Below are 18,143 nucleotides of genomic sequence, written 5' to 3' on the forward strand. Positions count from 1 at the left end.
GACATAATTTAACCAGTAGTACTGGTATTTTTTGTTGAGATAATGTAATTTTTACCTTTGTTATTTTTGCTTCTCATTGTTTATGGTAGGGACGGGCGTCCTCCTGTAGCAACTTAGTTTAAGCAAACAACCTTAGCTGATCAGAATTGGATCCCAATTGCAAATACCTAGATGAGAGTCAGACAGACAGAGGTTATATATATTTATTCCAGAACACTCAGTTTGGGCCAGGAATCAGGTTAGTTTATATAATAAAGCTGATAGGATACATATTGTTGACTAGAGAGAATTTCCATTGAAATGAAAACAGGACCTTATTAGTCAACTTAAGCATTTCTACCACTAAAAAACCAGAATAAGTTAAAAATTATTTAGAATTAGAAAGAAGAGCACTATGGTATATTTTCTCATTTTAATGAATAGAACTAACTTTAATAGCAGAATATCCCCTTCATAATTCATTATTTAGAAAATGTTGTGATTGATCTAGACTTTTTAAAGAGAAAGAAAGAACTTGAAATGGTTATATCTGTATTTAATGTTGAAGTAATTGGTGTACTTAAACTTTTAATATGAAGTCACAGAATTACAAAGCAAGATGAACTTACGGTTAAATATTGTAACTTGCTTTGTTCAGGATTACCCAAGTACTGTATAGGTGTTAATGAATTCTTTGACTTGAGGAGACATGCAGTAGAAATTGCATCACTTTTGGTTCTCTTTGCTGCTGTAAGCAGTGATTTTTTTCCACTCATAGTTTTTTCCTTTAAATTGCTACTTGGTGCCAAATTAAAAGATATGAATTCATAAATAGATTTATTTGACATGTATGCAGTAATAACTAGACTCACCAAGGAAAAGTAACCTCAGCTACCTTTACAAAAGTTAATATTTTATATTTCTTTTACTCAATTGAGACTTGTGTCACTGCAACTTATTTTTTTGTGTGTGTGACACATGTTCAAGAGTATCATGACCAGTATTCTTCCATTAGCTGAAAACATGGCTGGAGGTTATATTTTCTAAGTAACAACATTCCATTACTTCTGGCTTGGAGGGTAGGGTTAAACTTTATATCCATTTTTTCCCCTTAGCATTAGAATACAGTTGTTAGGATGTGGGGGAAAAGGTACACTCACATTGCTGGTGGGACTAAAAATTGTTGCAACTGCTCTGGAAAGCTGTACGGATAATCCTCAGAAAGCTTGGAATGGAACCACCATTTGACCCGGTTATTCCATTTCTTGGAATATACCCAAAGGACTTAAAATCAGCATACTAAAGTGATGCAGCCACATCAATATTTATAGCAGCTCCACTCACAGTAGTTAAACTATAGAACCAACCTAGATTTTCTTCAACAGATGAATGGATTAAAAATGTGGCATATACATACAATGGAATATTACTCAGTCTTAGAGAAAAATGAAATTATGGCATTTGCTGGTAAATGGATGGAGCTGGAGGATATCATACTAAGTGAAATAAGCCAGTCCCCCCAAACCAAAGGCCAAATGTTTTCTCTGATATGCAGATGTAAATTGCAATAAGGGGGGCAGTGGCTAGGGAAGAATAGAGTTACTTTGGATTAGGTAGAGGGGAATGAGGGAGGGGAAGCGGTATCAGGATAGGAAGGATAACTGAATGAATCTGACATTATTACCTTATGTACATATATGACTACATTACCTGTGTGATTCTACATATACAACCAGAAAAATGAGAAATTATACTCCATGTAAGTGTGATGTGTCAAAATGCATTCTACTGTCATGTATAACCAATTAGAACAACAACAAAAAAGAATGGAGAAAAAGGAAGAAAAGAGTAAATGGTAGTTCTTGGATTTGATCATTGCACCATGGTTACGTAAAATGTTAACATTAGAAGCAGCTAAGTGAAGGGCATATGGGAATTCTCCATACTATCTTTGCAACCTTTCTATAAATCTAAAATTGTTTCACAATAAAAAGTTAGGAAAAGTTAAAAAGAAAGAAAAGAATATGGTTGTTAAGAGTTTGGGTTTCAAAATGAGAAAGACCTGGGTTCTTACAGTACATGGTTTAACCATGTACTAATTGTAAGATATTGGGTGTTACTGGGCTTCTGAGCTTAGTTTCTTCATCTGAAAAGAGGGATAATAAGATTATTATAAGGATTAAGTGGAACAATATTTGCAATGTGCTTAGTAAGATCGTGGAATATAGCCAATGTTTAAAAAGTAATAGCAATAATTATTAATATCCTGATTATTATTTTCAATGCAGGCCTGGGGAAACAAAGTGGTATGGGTCTTTGTCTTCAAGAAACTCAAAACTAAGAGTATGGGACTCAAAAAGTATTACTCTAGAGGGCTGGGAGGAGGGAACTGGGAACATGTGGATCAAACGGGACAAAATTTCAGCTACAGGGGAGGAATAAATTCAAGAGACATATGGTATGTCATTGTAATCATAATTAGTAACATTATATTACATACCTAAAAATTTCCAAGTGTCTAGATTCTAAGTGTTCTCGTGACAAAAACAAAAATAAAAATCTGGGTGTGAGGTAAGGCATATATTACATAATTTGATTTAGCCATTCCACAAAGTATACATATTTTAAAACATGTTGTATTTGATAAATACATACATATATATGCATGTATTTATATATTATAGTCAATTAAAATATATCACTGTAAATGTGTCTTTATATTGGAAAGGCATTTAGTACTTGATAATTATTGGTATTTCCATTAAGTGCTATGTTATTCTTTTCAAAATTACCTATAAAGTTTATTCTTAATTTGGATTTTAAGAACTTTACACCTAGAGCAAAGTATTATGAAAGACTAATTAATACTGTAGGCATGGCATTCTGTGCCCTGTTCTTAGTTCTGTGCCAGATTCATGTGCTGCCAGGCTCTTTCCTAGGTACCAGGGAGAAGACAGCTAGGTGCTCGTCTTATCTGAATGATGGAGCATATTCAACCTAGATGATTGGTTTTAGTCATAGATTGGAGGCTTATAGGAGTAGGTAGATGTGAGGTACAAACTCAGGAAATCTGTCTAATTGTCTTAGTTACTGAGAGAGGGTTATTACAATCTTCAATGTAACTTGTAGATTTCTCTATTTTTTCCCTTTTTTCTGTCAATTTTATTTAATGAATTTTGAAGCTCTTGTTAGGCACATTCATACATAAATTGTTACATCTTTCTAATGGGTTGTTTTCATCATTAAGAAATTTCCTGCTTTATCCTTTGTAATATTCTTTTTCTTGAGTCTGACTTTGTCTGATATTAATATAGTCATACCAGATTTTCATGCTATATGTTTTCCCATTCTTTTATATTCAGCCCCTTTGTGTCTTTATATTTTTTCTCAGTTCTTCAATGTGTATAATTTTTATTTATCTGTCTTCACATTCTTCACTATTTCAGTTGCCATCTCAAATATGCTGTTATACTTATCTATTGGATTTTTCATTTTAACTATTACGTAGTTTTGAGCTTGGGATTTACATTTAGTTCATTTTTTAAAAACAACAACTGTATGGTAAATAATTCATGTAATACAATTCATCCATTTAAAGTGTACAATTAAATGAACTTTTACTATATAAACAGATATATGCAATAATTACCATATTAATTTTAGAACATTTTTAGAACATATCATCTCAGAAAGAAACCCTGACTGGGGATATGGTTCAGTGATAGAATACTTGTTTAGCATATGTGAGGTCCTGGGTTCAATCCCAGCCCTGCAAAAGCAAAAACCTAAAATACCTGTACCTTTAGTTGTCATTCCTAACCTTTACCCAAGCCCTATATATCCACTAATCTACTTTCCATCTCTATGGATTTACCTATTCTGGACTTTCATACAAATGGAATCATATAATAGATTTTTTTTTGTGTGTGTGTGTGCTTGATTTTTTGTTTTTTGCCTAGGAAGATATTTTCAGTGTTTATCCATATTTTACTTATTTATCTGAACTTCATTATTTTATATTGCTAAATAATATCCGATTATATAGATACAGGATAAACATTTTGTTTATCCTTTTTTTAAATTGACAGGCATTAGGTTGTTTCCATCTTTATTATGAATAACGCTGCTATAAAAATTTTTGCACAAGTTATTGTGTGAACATAATTTTTGTTTCTCCTAAGTAAATGCCTTGGTATGGAATTACAAGGTCATATGGTAGCTCTATGTTTATTTGATTGGGGACTGCAGAATCAGTTTCCAAAATGGCAATACCATCTTACATTTTCTCTAGCAGTCAACCAGTCCTCTGATTTTCCCACATCTTCATCAACACTTACCAGACTTTTTGATTTTTTACATTCTAGTGGGTATGAAGAAGTATCTCATTATAATTGTATTTGATTTTCCTTAATGTCTAATAAGTATCTTTTTAAGTACATATACTTATGTATCTTCTTTAGTATCTATATATTCAGATCCTTTGACCATTTTTAATTGGGATATTTGTGTTCTTTTATTGAGTTATAAGAGTTCTCTATATATTCTCAATATATATATCCTTATTAGATATATGTTTTGCAAATCGTATAATCTCCCATGTTGTGAGTTGTCTTTTCAGCTTTTTATTGGTGAATTTTAATCATACATAATAGTGGAGATCATTGTGACATATTCATACATGCATATAACATAATTTGTTCAATTTTGTTCCCCAGTACCTCCCCTTTTCACTTTATTAATAGTTTCCTTTGAAGAAAAAAGTTTGATTCTGATGATGTACAGTTTGTTTATTTTTCTTTCATTGCTCATTGGGTATCATGCCTAGGAATTCATCATATAATCCAAAGCAATGGATTTAATTTTTTAATAGTTTTGCATTTCTTTGCTGAGTTTTACCACTTATTCATTTATTAAGATATCATTTTATTGGAAAACATTTTCCTTTAGATTGCTGAATATGTTTATAATAGCTTCTGAAAGTCTTCAGTAACTTCAACATCTGAGTTATCTCTGAGTTGATTTATATGGACTATCTAGGTTGTTCTAGATTATAGGCCACTTCTCATATTTGTTCCTCTACTCAGAATTTCATAAGGTTATGGGCTGGGGATGTGTCTTAGTGGGTTCAATCTCTGGTACAAAAAAAAAATCAAGATATTTGCTAAGCTATGTTCTTATCTAGAGCTCCAGGTCCTCTTCCAAGCACATGTGGTTGTGACAGAGTTCAGTTCCTTGTGTCTGTATGATTGAAATCCCATTTTATCTTGCTGCCTGTCAACCAAGAGCCATTCTCAGCTCCCAAAGGCCTCTTGCAGTCCATATAAAACCATATATAAATGGCTTGTGTGATTAAGTCAGACTCACCTGGAAAACTTTCTTATCTAAGGTCAATTGACTTGGATATCTACAAAGTTCTTTTATAGTAGCATGTAGATTAGTGTTTGAATAACTGGGCAAATGTATACATACTTAAGGTCTGGGAATCTTAGGGTCATTTCAAATTCTGTTTACCACAATTAGTTTTGCTACATCAGTTTTTCCTTTCTTTTTTGATACTGGGGATTGAACCCAGAGGTATTTTACCACATCCCCATTCCTTTATATTTTTTATTTTATACAGGGTCTTGCTAAATTGCTTAGGGCCTTGCCAAATTGCTGAGGCTGGCCACAGCCTCCTGAGTCTCTAAGATTATAGGTGTGTGCCACTTCAGCTAGCTATGTCAGCTTTTAATTTTGTTATTGAGTACATAGTATATATTTTCCTATAATATTACTTCCAACCTTTCTGTGCTCTAAGGTTTTAAATGTATTTTATTAAGAATACTTAATTGGATTTAAGAAGTAATAATTTTGGAGCCTCTATCTTATATCTGGTAAATTTACTAACTTAGTGATTATTGACATATTTTGAATTATTTTTATAGTCTTATTTTGCACTTCATTTATTCTAGTTTTTCTTTTTATGTACTGCTTCTCACTTTCCTTTAGTTGGTTTGATTGATTTTGTTTTTCTTTTTCTCCTCCTTTACTGGTTTGATAATTAATATCAGTGGTTTTCTTAAAACTTATGAATTTATTAATGAATCTAAAGCTAATATCTCTGTCCTTTGGATAAATAAATCAGGAACCTTAGAATTATTTTAATTCTAATTATCTTCCTCCAATCTTAGAGAAAAGATGGATTGTTTATATATAAATGACAGTCTTATGACAGATTTCTCATCAGCATCAACAGAATACAGCAATGAAATAATATTGTTTAAGAACTGAGATAAATTGTGTGCTTAAAAGTCACAGATGCTTCCTGAAAGAACACTAAATTATATGCTTCATAAGAAGAAATGAGTGGGATATAAGAAATAATATAAATAAAGAGACTAGTCAATACACTGTTAAATTTTGTAAACATGAATGAACTATAAAAACTAATGCTAAAAATAATTCTGTGGGACAATTAATTCCCTATGTTTACAAATGGAGCTAAGAGGGTGGAGAAGCTGAGTATCAAATTTGCATGAGGTCTTGCAATTTAGGAGAATGTCCTCTTGGTCAGAAATAGCATGAGGCTCAAAAAGCAATACTAACAAACTGTGTTCATTCTTTGAGTTAATTTGTGATCCAGAGAGTTTTCACCTCTCTGAGTTCCTGAATGTGTAAGGAAAATTTACTCAGGTTTCATCCTTTGGTTGAAAGAAAACAGTAAGTTTTGACAGTTTATCTTATTTGAAATCCTAGTTGTGCAGGGTGATTCTTCAGTCACTAGTACAATTATATGAATTTTGAGAAATATTAAATAACTGATGTTCATATAACTGTATTAAGAAACCAAAGGCCAAAAGATAAACCAAAGTGAATGAACAAAATTGCTCTCAGTAAACAGGAAAAGAGTTCTTTTGTATTTGGGGATAAATTCTAAACAATAAAACACAGGAGGTTTTTTTTTTTTTTTTTTTTTAAGATCACCTGATTTGTTTTTTAACCAGGCTTACAAGCTACAATGTAATCTTTTAAAATTATAGGTAATTACAAAAAGGCACATTAAACCTCAGTTAATCACAGTTGTTTCAAAAATATGTCCCTTCTCTTAACAAAGCAGTAACCCAGCCAGAACTTGGATAAACTGGCATTTCCCTAGATCACATGTTTCATTCCTAAACACAATGCCCCTTGTGTTTCTTTCAGGTGTCCATATTTTCTCTGAAAAATAGATCTCCCCTTCCAAAGCCTGAGCATTATCTGCTCTTTGTTTGAAAATAAGTGCATTGTTCATGTGTGGACTAGTAGTGCAGGTGTTTTACCACTCTTCCCAGTCAGGTTGATCCTTAAGCCTTCCATGAAGTCAGTTCAGTTTAGTTAAATCTCCAACATCCACTTTTCATTGTCATTTCCCTTTATGGTTATAATATACACCCTACCCAATGCAACACGATCATCTTTCATCCTATTATGTTTACATTTTTAATTAATACTTCCAGAAATGTCAACATTTTGCTTCTTTCTCAGTGAAGCCTAAACTCCAGGGCAAGGCCAAAATTTAGATCAAGCATTAGCAATCCAGGTTGCTTTCATTTTTTTTTTTTAAATTCCAACTACTGCTTAATGTACCCAGATTTGCTCCTGTCTCTACAAAGTGCTATCTGAAAGCTTTGCATGAAATTAAACTCCCTGAAGTGTAACCAAACTGAATAAAGCCACAGAAGCGTGTATTGAAGCAACTCTTCCTGAGTGGGGCATGTGAAACACTGACATTCTTAACACAGCAAGGATAGGTATTGGGTGTCAGGTAACTGATTCTCTCTTCTAAAGTATAGGGTTTCAACCCCTCATTTTATTTTCAAACAAGCACTTTCATGCTATTCTTTAGAGAATGAAGAGGGTATAATCTTAGATCACTAGGCAAGCTATAGCTGAGAAAGGGAAAGGGGTGGAGGAACAGAATTACTTAAATACTTCATTTTTCAGGGCAAAGATTGTAATTGATATTACTTATCAAAGTATTTATTTCTTCCTAGCTTTGTAACATGAAGTTTCAAGCAATTTATTATTGTCATTCATGTCTCTAGATTTTTTTTGCTTAATCCCTCTTTTCTGTCCTTTACTGTACTGAAGTGTGCTTCAGTAAAATGTAGTGTATTGTTTTAGGTTTCATTATTTTTATTGCTTTTATGGCTAAGAGTTTTTAAAATTTCATCTTCCCATTGTAAATTTAGAAAGTTTATATGAAGACAGTGAATAATTAGTAGAGAACCTAACTCTTATTTTTCTAATTGCAATTTACTTAACACAAGAATGTGCTCAATGCTTTGTTGATTAAATGAAAAATGTAGGGCTGGAGTTATGGCTTAATGGTACAGTGCTTGCCTAGCATGTGTCAAGCATTGGGTTTGATTCTCAGCCCCATATAAATAAATAACATAAAGTCCACTGACAATTTAAAAAATTTTAAAAAGAGCAATTAAAAAAAGGAGAATGTAACACATTTATTCGTACTGCATATTTTTTTGTTCAATTTACCAAGCATAACAAATATTGACTTAATTGTGAAACATAAGAGTTATAAGAGTTCCTATACACTGTTGTAACTTCATCTTCAAAACAAGTGCACATTTCTTTAGTTGCTTATAAAAGTCATTTTCTATGAATTAATAATCAATTTAAAATTTGGGTTATTTTCTTTTTTTTTTTTTCATTCTGGGGATTGAACCCAGGGATGTTTTACCGCTGAGCCACATCCCCAGCCCTTGCTATTTTATTTTGCAATGGGGTCTTGCTAAATTATTGAGGCCGGCTTTGATCTTGTGATCCTCCTACCTCAGCTTCCCTAGTAGCTGGGATTACAGGTGTGCACCACTGTGCCTGGCTCAAAATTTATTTCACTTTATATTTTATAACTGATAATTTTATAGGAAACTTTAAACTGAGATTGATATTCATATTTATACTAGTAAATCTCTATAACACCATGGTTCATATGCATTTTTTTTTTTTTTTTTTGTACCGGGGATTGAACCCAGGGGCACTTAACCACTAAGCCAATCCCAGCCTTTTACTTTTGTATGTTATTTAGAGACAGGGTCTCACTGAGTTGCTTAGTGCCTTGCTAAGTTGAGGCAGGCTTTGAATTCATGATCCTCCTGCCTTAGTCTCCTAAGCCACTGGGATTACAGGCGTGTACCACCATGCCCAGCTGGTTCATATGCATTATAAGATAGAAGTCAGCACAAGGAGGTGCCATGCCTCTGGCCTTAAAGCAAGTATTAATTGATGCATTTCAATGTTTAGAAATTTTGATATTAATGACTGAAGTGCATTTGTAAAACATAATCACAATATGGAAACTATGCTCAAGCATCATCTCTTGAGACTTCCTGTAACTATGTTTGGAAACAGACCATATATGTATGCTTGAGCCAGTGATTTCAAAACTCCTATTTCCTGTCCCTTGGGGAATCTATAGAAAGGTCTATCCACAACATACATGGGAAATAGCACTCTGAATACCCATGCTTGAGATAGAGAAAGGGAAAAATACTCTACTTTTTCAATATCTTGTAGTTAAAATTTGCAAATCAATTTATTCAGATTTTTTTTTTTTAGAGAGAGAGAGAGAATTTTTTTCTAACATTTATTTTTTAGTTTTCGGCGGACACAACATCTTTATTGGTATGTGGTGCTGAGGATTGAACCCGGGCCGCACACATGCCAGGCAAGTGCGCTACCGCTTGAGCCACATCTCCAGCCCTATTCAGAATTTCTAAAGAGTTTTTCCAACTTTTTTTTTGTGTGAGGGGGCTACCAGGGATTGAACTCAGGGGCATTTCACCACTGAGCCACACCCCCCAGCACTGTTTTGTATTTTATTTAGATACAGGGTTTTATTTAGGGTCTCATTGAATTGTTTATCACCTCGATTTTGCTGAGGCTGACTTTGAACTCATGATCCTCCTGCCTCAGCCTCCCTAGCTGCTGGGATTACAGGCATGCACCATCACCCCTGAGAAGTTTTTCAACTTTAATTAAGAAATAATTTGCACATAATAAACTGCATCATTTAAAGCATACAATTTGAAGAATTTGAATAAGTTTTTATGCCCCTGTGAAACCAGCACCACAATCAAACTACAGAACCTCCTCCTCCAATTCTGTATGTTCCTTTTTTGGGGGGGATACCAGGGATTGAACCCAGGGGTGGGGGTGTTTAACCACTGAGCCACATCCCCAGCCCTTTTTGTATTTTATTTAGAGACAGTGTCTCACTGAGTTGCTAAGTACCTGCTAATCTGCTAAGGCTGGCTTTTAACTCAGCCTCCCAAGTTGCTGGGATTACAGGCATGCACTACTGTATATTCCTTTTTAATTCTTCCCACCATTCTTTATCTTCTATACTCTGTATCTTTTCTCTATCCTTAGTATCTATGGAGTTGCTTTTCATTTGTGTTTTATACAAATGGAATCATAATATTTAATACTTTATGTCTGACTTCTTTGATGCCACATAATGATTTAAGGACTTATCCATATATTTCAGCATGTTTCAATAGTCTTCCTTTTTTAATATTTTTATTTGCAGTTCGACACAATACCTTTATTTTTATTTTTTATGTGGTGCTGAGGATCAAACCCAGGGCTTTGCACATGCGAGGCGAGTGCTCTATCGCTGAGCCACAGTCCCAGCCCAATAGTCTTTTTTTTTTTCTTTTTCAAATTTATTTATTTATTTATTTTTATTTTTTTAGTCTTCCTTTTATATTGTGGAGTAGTTAGTATTTCATTGTATGGATATACCACATTTTGTTTATCCATTAACCTGTTAATAGACATTTGAGTCATTGGGGTTCATTCAACGAATCCTTATTGAGTACATATTATCATCCAGGCAAATGTTAAAAACAAAAAAGGGAGACCACTATGAATAAATTAAACAAAATACTGGTACAAAAGGAGCTTACTCAGGGAGACAGAGAATATTATATATAGAGAAATACATAAAGTATGCTTGGTGAGAAAAATGAAGTAGGTTGAGAGAGAAAGGAGGGGGATGTATGCCTTACCTCTAAGCAAGGGTGGCAAGGTGGAAATATAGCTCTCGACAGAGAGGGACAGATATTTCTGCAGGCCTAGAGACTCCAGAAGTATCAAAGATTTCAAGGCTTTTAAGTGAGTCTATCCATACATCCCCAGACACAAACAAGGCTTTGACCATGACATTCTTCCCCACCAGGGCCCTGACTGACACATTGCAAGATTGAGAATTTACTTTTCTCGGGAACTCTGCTATTCTTGTGATTAAATGCTGATTCCAGTGCTGATTCTTTTGTCTTCGATCTACAGGAGCTAAGTCTCTATTTACTGCCAAGGAAGATCTCTGAGTTTCCAATTTTGCTTTCCCTGTAAATAACAATTATTCTTAGCCTGTGATTGTATTTTTCTAGTTCATCAATGATAATCAGCAATAAATTTTGATTTCATTGTCCTTATAATTAGTACTTCTACAAAAACACGAGGTGTTACAAATGCCAGTACATTTCCTTTCCACTGGTGTTCCATTGCAGTTCACCACATCTAAAAGTTCTAACAATCGTACTACTTCAGCAAGTCAGGCACTTTCAGTGCTTCACTTACCAGCAGTGATGTGGTCCTCATTCAGCTAAGTGGATGATAATCCAGCTCTAAAACCTCATTTAGAGTCTGCTTCCTTGGACCATTCTGGCCAGTTGAGTTACCTAGGAAATAGATTTTGAGCTCCTGCAGGAAGTTATTAGTGAGTGCTTTCAGGATCAACATCATTGAAGGGATTAAGGAAGTAGGATTGGGCTTTGGGAATAGTTGAACTGCAATGAAGTTGCACCAAAGGATTCAGCCAATCCTATGGAGAACTCTGGAGCTAGATGACTCTTTAAAGTGTTTCTTTCCCAAACATTACAGATTTGGTAAAATTCTAGTTAGGTTGAGTCTTGCTTGCCTCCACTTGGTCACCTTTGTATGGATCCAATGGTTGCTTTGTTTTGCTTTTTTTTTTTTTCCTGGCTTTTTTTTTTCTTTATCTTTTTTATGGTTTTTAGCTGATTTTCACGAAGAGAGTCAGTACTTGGAACTGTGCCACCAATGAAAGGAAATCCCAAGGAAGTACATTTCTTTACCGAGCTGGGTCACACCATCCTTTGGGCCCTCTGCTGGAAAAGTAAAATCAATTCTCAAATAATTGCCTTTTTAATTGTATCCTCTAATATTGTAGATGTAGGACAGTACTGTACCATACTCTGTGAATGTCAATCCTCTTGTACCTGCTTTATGATACGTAGTAGTGACTGTGCTTTATCAGAACTGTTTTTAACGATGTTACTCTAGAATATTTTCTTTGCAGATGATGATTGAGAAGCTAATTTAAAAAATGGTGCCAGGTATCACAACAGTATCAGAAGTTTGCTGTTTTTTCAGGTTTTATTTTGTTTTTGTGTTTTTTTTACCCCCCCCCCTTTAAATGGATTGTGCTGGATGTTTCTATAATTTTGTTTGGATGACTACAGAACCTGGAAAAGCTCTTGCTGCTATTGATGCATAACATACTGCTATTATTGGTCTTTTTATATAAATGTAAATATATATATAATTTGAATTTTTGGAAACTTTAGCTGTGCTATCAACTTTGGAAAAAGTATCCTAGTTTACCATCTTGAGTCAGCATTGTACAGAAATTAATAGCCATATTGGTCTAGAAACATTAAACTTAATTTTTTTCCATTTTTACTGGGGTAACACACTGTATAAAATATGTAAGGTCTTATCTACATGGGTTTGATTACAAAACTAATATTCTGTAAATAATAAAAAAGTTTTTCTTTCTTGAGGCAAGGAGGCAAGAATCCTTGTACCCCCAAATGGAATAGTCCTTAGATGTAGATTGGGAGGCCACTCTTTTCAGCCAAAAGCAATTCATAGAGAGGATTGTGCAAGTGTATTTTTGGAATAAATTCCTAAAGATGAAAGTGCTAGATTAATGGGAAAATATATATGTAATTTTGTTGAGGTTCTTTTCCATAGGTGTTGCATTATGTTGCATTACAGCCAGCAATGTACAGGAATGCCTGTTTCCTCACTGACTTGCCAATAGAGAATACTTTCAAACTTTGAGATTGCCAATCTGAAAGATGAGAAAAAATATTTCTGTATTGTTTCAATTGCAAGTGGTTTTTAATAGGAAACATCTAAAAACAAACTGAATGTTCATCAATAGAGGACTAGTTAATTAAATTATGGTAATTACAGTCTATATAGTATTATTCATCATGCAGTAGACACATATATGCTATTATAACAAAATCTCTAAGATACATTAAATGAAAAAAATTTTATTGAGCAATATTTACATTGTGATCTCATTTGTATACAATCAAAGAATATTTACATTTACATTTTTTAAATTTGCCTAGAAAATGCCTGGAAGAGTATAAAAGAAAAACTACTCTGGGAAGTGTGAATAGAAGCTGAAGAGAGGGTTATTTTTACTTTTCACTTTATGGCCTTCTCTAATGTTTGAAATCTTTTATAGCAAATAGTATTGATTTTATTTTTTTAAATGCTGTTATTATTCAACCAACCTGTACTCATTTTTACCTAGAGAGTTTGTTTCTATTTCATGCCTCATTCACTTGATCAATCCTCTTGGCAAAAAGATAATGATCTAGAGGCCATTATATCCCAGGCACTGTGATTCATGTCAGTTGCTAGTCTCACAACATCTATGTAGCCTTGGTTCTCTCTTGGCTTTGACCTTACTATGGAGGCCTCCATATGGCTGGGGGTTGTGGTACCTCAAACAATGTCAAAGGTTTTACTGTTCCTGTGCAATTAGAGCAAAGTACCTGTGTTTGGAGGAATGGGAGAATGAATTTGTGGGAGAATGGCTCACAATTGTGCATCTTTGGACTGGACTAATTTCTGTTATTTGGCCAAATAGTTTACATTAGTGCATTTTTAAAGTAAATATTCATTCTTTGAATGAAAGTATATTCATTTTATGCAGCATTATTTTGGTCATTGTCCAATTTTTTTCTTGTACTAGAAATTGAACCCAGAGGTACTCTACCACAGACCTTTTTATTTTGAGGCAGGGTCTGGCCCAGGCTGACCTCCAACAAGAGATCCTCCTGCCTCAGCTTCCCAAGTTGCTGGGATTATAAGCATGCACCACCATGTCTGGCTCATTATTTTATTTAATTTTTTAATATTTAATTTTTAGTTGTAGTTGGAAACAAAACTTTTATTTCAAGTTATTTATTTTTATGTGGTGCTGAGGATTGAACCTAGGGTCTCTCACATGCAAGGTGATCTCTCTACTGCTGAGCCATAACCCCAGCCCCCATCATTATCTGATTTTTGAAGAATGCAGTTTTAAATCTAATTTTATAGATGGATACTACAAACACTAAAAAGGCTAATAGGATGTAATGATCTTCTAAATAGAATAATTCTTTGGTTTGATTGATAAGTTGGTTCTTAGATTTAAAATTCTAAGGTGTAGTTATAGAAATTTGCCTATAAGTAAGTAAACAAATGTAGAATTTTCAGGTTAACATTTACCACATCCCTTTCTTGAAGTTGTGCAGAAGCTAGGATTCTTATTTAAATAACTGATTTAAACATGATCTATTTCAGATATCAGCTTTTATTTTCCCACATAAAGCAGACTAAAGCATGTACATCTTTCAAAATATAACAAAATTCCATAAAACAGACAAAAATACTATGTATAAAGCTAATGTTATGTACCCAAGGGAATAAATAAGATAATCAGGATTTGCGTGTTTCTTGAGAACTTTTCATTTTTCATATCAGTTAGGTGCTCTGAGATCTCTGCCAGGAAATGGAAACAACCTTTGCACTATCAAATACACATTAAATCCTTGTCTCCAAGTTTTCCCAAATGAGTCATTCATTAATCTGACATGCTTGAGTTTGTTTATACAGAACAGGGTAAAATTTTAGCTTTTAGTTTTACATTCAATCTCTACTTTGCTAGGAAGGATTCAATTATCTTTAGTATAATCTCATTGTTGGACTTTAATGAAAACGTCATAAGAGCAAGCGGCATTATAACTGAGAAACCATCCAGTTCAGCCTTGTATTTCAGTTACTACAAGTCTTGATTGATGGTCCCACCCATCAAAAACTTAATAATGCTTTTTATAGTCAGTACATTCATGAAAATCTATCATAGATTTAGCATTGAAGCTGTCAATTTTCTAGATTTTCCCGCACAGAGAAGATGGTACACTCTTATAGGTAGTAGTAAAAAGAAAAAAAGCCAAAGTCTCTTTCTGCTATGTCTCTGTCAATACTCTCCTTGCAGGCACCAATTCTGGTTGGTCAGTGGCAGTGTAGACTAGATATTGTTGGAGGTTTGGAGTTTTTCAAGGGGTTACTTAGAAGGTATGTTGAAAATATTTCAAGCTTCTCTGTGCGCTCACCAAGGCAAGAAAATAAACCTTTTAGCATTCACAGAGTGGGGAAAAAGAACAAAAGAAAGGGACAACAGTCAGAGGCAGCTGTTTTGATGATGAATAAGTCCGTTGTCCTCATACCAACTTCAATTGTTCCTATGTTGGACATCTACCAGTTGCACACTCCACCCTTCTTCTACCCTGCTTTCTGCTCAGAGAGGCTGACTTGTTGAGTTTAAGTCAGTGGTTTTCCAAGTGTGATTCCTGGACAAGCAGCATCAGCAACACCAGGGGGTTTATTGGAAATGCAAATTTTCAGGTCTTATCCCATTGTTATTAGATTGCTGTGTTCTAACAACTCTCTGGTGATTCTGATGCTTGCTAATCTTTGAGAATCATAATACAACATAATTTAACTCCTTTGGGGTATCTTGTGGGTTTGGTCAGTTGGGGGGGACTAGTAGGAAATTTGAGGGAGGAAGGAGAATATTCTCTGGACATTTATTTTTCCAGGTCTTCCCGTGTAAAGTCACCAATAGTTGGCTGTATTCCTTTAACAAAGGCCACATTTTTCTGCCAGGAAGCCTTCAATATACTTCTACTTTTTGCAGGTCATAGTAACCTCTGTTTTTATAGGATTATAGGGCCCTGCATTATTCCTTACTACCTTCTCTAAAAATATGCCCACACTTTTGTACATATTCTCTTTAATGAATTCTTTTTGGTTACCCTATTTAAATATGCCTGGATTATAACCAATGTAGTTTCTGCTGGCAATTTTTGGGATGTCCATTTAAGTGACTCACTTTGCTTTTAAGAATACCTTCTCTTCCCTTATTTATTTCATAGGATTGTTAGGAGAACTAAGTGAGTTAATATGCTTATCATTGTGTCTGGCTTGTAAAAATCCAATGTATAGTGGTTATTTGTAGAAAACTTACAGGGTCTTTGTTGTATTCATTTGTGAGATATCAATATGTAAGTGTCCTCAGTTCCACTGCCTTCATACTTCTGTGCCTTAGCTTCCCAGTATTAAAGTTGATTTCCATATTAATTACCTGATTTCAGAAAGAGAAATTATTAAGACAATAAAAGAGTTCAACCATTTGGGTATCATTGATTAAATGTCAAAACCTGTTTTAAATGGTCTTACCCAAAGCACCATTAAACTCATTAATTAAGTTATGATTATTATGTAATTTATAAAACATGTAGAAAAGTTCATGTTCCTTAATGGGCTCTGTCTTTACTGATACTTCTTTGAACTTATCATTGGTAGTAAGGTTTGAAATAATGTGAATAGTGAAGTAAGTCTTCACAGTGACTTGTTTCAATATGTCTTCTCTGTCCGGGGCCAAATTCATGGGTATGTAACCTGTGCAGTCAAACAACCCTGCATTCAGTAGGTCTCAGGCTTGATTTTATCATTTGCTTGGAATTTTGAACAATTTTTGAATGATAGACCTCAAATTTTTACTTTGCACCAGACTCTGTAAATTATGTGGCTGGTTCTTGCTTTGCCGTAATCATGTGTTTAAGACAACAAAGTAATTGTATGATCACTATCAAAACTGTAAGTTCTGGTTGTTAGCATTGTAAAGCATTAAAAACTGCTTTATTCACGTTGGTCATGAGATGAATGGTTCTAAATTCCAGTTCTTACCATTATGAAAAAATATGTTCCTCTCAAAGATAGAAATATTGTTTTACCTGTATTACTATTTCTAGTTGAATGTAACAGATAAGGAAACAATTGAGATTCAATACATACAGTCTTTAACATCACTGAAAACAGTGAGGCTAATATTAGGTACTAACAGAAATTGCTGTTGTATTTCATCAGACAACAAACATGAAAACTCTGACTCAACACTACAGACACAGATGACAAATACTTTTCTTTGGAAAGTTCTTCTTGGAGAGGAAAATAAGAAGCAGTAGATATCTTTTGTAGCTCAGCAACAAGTAAATATCTATATGATAACAAAAAGTCTGAGATTATCTTTCCTGAATAAACCAAAATTATTGAAGGAAATAGAAATACCCTAGGTTTAAGGAGAAACTCTTTGTACAGGGTTGAGACTTGGCTAAGTAAATGGAAGTAATTTCTGGTTAAAAGTTATTTCCTGAAGGAATAAATGTTTAATACCTGACTCAGAATGTCACTGTTTCCATTTTTGGCATCCAATGTACAAACCTGAGAGAAGGTTATGTGCCAATTAACATCTTTTCCCCAAAATGGTGAAGAAACACTCTATTCAATTATAGTTGGCACTTCAGGCCCTGTCACTATCTTTACTCTGACCAGTTCTTGTGGGGCATAACATAGTGCACAATTGGGTCCATTCACATAATTTACCCCACTGTATATTCATGACACACAAAACCTTGCCATGGCAAATCAAGAAATCTCACTACCCAAAGCAGCTGTGGGCTAAGAATGTCAGGGCTTGCAGGGACAGATATATTGGAGGCTACAGTGTGTGGGTAGAGTTGTGAGGCCTTTAGACTGTTGCTTAGACACATCATCTAGAATTAAATGCTGAAGGCTTTGCTTCTCAGTGCTTTTTTTTGTTTTGTTTTTTATTATCTTAGAACTTTTCTCCTTGTACTCCTTGACTGAATTCTACTAAAGAAAATTTATATAATTCAGACTGTATCCATTTTCTCACTGGGCAAACTAGCAGCAAGTGTTTTGAAGAGAAAAAAAAAAAACAAAAAACA

The sequence above is a fragment of the Urocitellus parryii genome, chromosome 13 (genome assembly GCF_045843805.1).
Source record: "Urocitellus parryii isolate mUroPar1 chromosome 13, mUroPar1.hap1, whole genome shotgun sequence".
NCBI lineage: Eukaryota > Metazoa > Chordata > Mammalia > Rodentia > Sciuridae > Urocitellus > Urocitellus parryii.